Genomic DNA, 2,966 nt, shown 5'->3' on the forward strand with positions numbered 1-2,966 from the left:
AGGCCTTCCTAAGAACATCAGAAGAGCCCTGCTGGGTCAGACCAATGGTCCATCTAGTCCAGCATCCTGCCTCACACAGGGGCCAACCAGTTCCCCTGGAGGGCCAACAACAGGGCAGAGAGGCCAAGGCCTTCCTAAGAACATCAGAAGAGCCCTGCTGGATCAGACCGGTGGTCCCTCTAGTCCAGCATTTCGCCTCACACAGTGGCCAACCAGTTCCTCTGGAGGGCCAATAACAGGGCAAAGAGGCTGAAGCCTTCCTATGAATATCAGAAGAGCCTTGCTGGGTCAGACCAGTGAGGGTCCATCTAGTCCAGCATTTCGTCTCACACAGTGGCTAACCAGTTCCCCTGGAGGGCCAACAACAGGGCATGGAGGCCAAGGCCTTCATAAGAACCTCAGAAGAGCCCTGCTGGATCAGACCAGTGAGGGTCCATCTAGTCCACCATCCTGCCTCACACAGGGGCCCACCAGTTCCTCTGGAGGGCCAACAACAGGGCAGGGAGGCCGAGGCCTTCATAAGAGCATCAGAAGAGCCCTGCTGGGTCAGACCAGTGAGGGTCCATCCAGTCCAGCCTCCTGTCTCACACACAGTGGCCAGCCAGTTCCTCTGGAGGGCCAATAACAGGGCAAAGAGGCTGAGGCCTTCATAAGAACCTCAGAAGAGCCCTGCTGGATCAGACCAGTGAGGGTCCATCTAGTCCAGCCTCCTGCCTCACTCTGTGGCCAGGCTGAGAGCTTGAGACGGGTCCAGGGTCACTCAAAAGAGCTCCCACGGCAGAAGTGGAGAAAGAAGCCTCAGTTCTCTCACGGGGCTCCAGGTCCCCTAGGGTCCTGGTCCGCCACTCTCTCTGCTACGCCATGCTGGGGATAACACCACTGAACTACTCTGCAGTGCTGCCGCAGGGATGTAACAAGATAGTGCGCCTGAAACGGTGAAAGCACAACATTAACACCAAGTGTTATTACTGTGAGATAGCGGGAATGAGAAGCTGGAGCCGCTCTCTGAAGTTGAAACAGCCCTCTAGCCTCAGAATCCACTCAGCCTTTGTGAAGCACTCTGGCTCCTCCATATTCCAGTTTCTCTTCAGATCGTAGAAATATTTCGCTTGGGCTCCCCCTTCAGTACGACTCATAGACCACAATGGATTCTTGCTAACAGAGTTTATTCAATGAGACGAGCGTCGCTGCGTGCCATCGTCTCTTCTGCTGGGTAGGCTGGCCTTTGCCAGCTAATTGCACCAGGCAGTACCTGTTGCCCACCAGAAGAAACACGTGGCAGTTATTCCGGCCTGAAGCTAAAGAGACTCTTCCAAGGGCTTTGAGTGTTGGGGGGGGGGGGGACTCAGACCCTTCCTGGATCTGCTATTCATAGCGTTAAACAGGGCTCTTTCGCATAACAGGCCACACCCAAGAGCAGAAACTCATTAGCATATTAGGCCACACCCTTGACAGCACAGCTCATTAGCACATTAGGCCACACCCCCATGTTACCAGAAGTGTGGTCATCCAGCCACACTCACCTTTTGCGTCTTATTCTGTTGACCTTGTTTGTTGTCAAAACCCAGGGCTTTTTTTTGTAGCAGGAACTCCTTTGCATGTTAGGCCACACACCCCTAACGTAGCCAATCCTAATGCGTTTCTGCTGTTAGGTGTGGCCTGTTATGCTAATGGGTTCCTGCTGGGCGTGGCCAACTCGGGAGCCAGCCAAAACTCCGTTCCTGTGTGTTCCTGCCCAAAAATAGCCCTGGCGTTAAATATGTCACAGGGGTGAAGCCAAGAACAATTCTGGGCATTGACGGGTGGTAGAAAGCGCCGTCAGGTCACAGCTGGCTTGCGGTGACTCTACAGGGTTTTCAAGACAGAGACGTTCAGAGGTGTTCTGCCGTTGCCTGCCATTGCATAGCGACCCTGGACTTCCTTGGTAGCCTCCCACCCAAGTAGATACCGGGGCCGGCCCTGCTTAGCTTCCGAGATCTGATTGGGTTAGCCTTGTAGCATGCTGGAGACGCATACAAACCCCCTTCCATAACAACATGGAGAGAGAAACAGTGGGGATATTCTGTATTAGGAAAGATAACGCAGCGTAATACCTTAAACCACACAGGGAAAATACAGCCTCGAAATTGGTGGAGATCTGGTATCCAGTGATTCAATACTTAACAGAAAATGGTGCCTTGCCCAATAACCCGTATTATATTGGAAATGATGTACTTTTGAAAATTAATTAAGTAATGCCCAATAATTTAGAGATTCTTTGCTAAATGAATAAAGACGGCTGATATATTGCATGTTTAATGGAAATTCATATGAAAAACTTGTTATACCTGTAATCCATTAGCACTTTATGTACCGCTCATTGATATTGCTTGTAATGATCCCATTTTTGGTATGCGTGTTTCTTTAAATGTTTAGTGTGACTGCAGTACTGTCAGGAGAGTGATAGAGGGAGATAAGTGTGATGTGACAGGCTGATGACTGACAGTGTGGGAGGAGGGGTGTCTATGAGAGTGATTCTGTGTGTGAAGTTTGAAGAGAGAGCATAGGCTGTGTGACTATGGGAGTTTTTGAGTCTATTCTGTGTGAATAAAACAAACAGTTTAGTCTGTGTGACTATGAGAGTTTGAGTCTATTCTGTGTGAATAAGACAAAGAGATTAGCCTGTGTGGCTATATATACCTATATATCTAATACCCAAGTCGCCCCCTGGTGTGCGAATACCTATTTCTGCACATCGGGGGCACCTGGGGGGGAGGGAGATTTTTGTGCACACTTGGGACGGTCCCCAGGTGTGCACAAAAATCTGAAATCCTGTAAAAAATATCGGGGGTATGTTTAAATCCCCCCGAAACTGACAGAGCGTCCCCTGCGCATGCGCAGGGAACGCTCTGCAGCCAGCCTCCCGCCGCCATTTCAGAGTGGGGGGGCGGCAAGGCCTGGGGGAAATCAGCGAGGCCTGGGCGGCT

General features: G+C 50.9%; 1 protein-coding gene across 1 annotated transcript in view; it reads right to left on the reverse strand.

The window, feature by feature from the left end:
• Positions 1–2,966, reverse strand: part of TBC1D20 (TBC1 domain family member 20) — a 39,465-nt gene that overhangs the window by 21,181 nt on the left and 15,318 nt on the right. The gene's annotated exons all lie outside the window — the stretch shown is intronic.

This window comes from Gekko japonicus, unplaced genomic scaffold (assembly GCF_001447785.1).
Source record: "Gekko japonicus isolate JY-2015 unplaced genomic scaffold, Gekko_japonicus_V1.1 scaffold3456, whole genome shotgun sequence".
NCBI lineage: Eukaryota > Metazoa > Chordata > Lepidosauria > Squamata > Gekkonidae > Gekko > Gekko japonicus.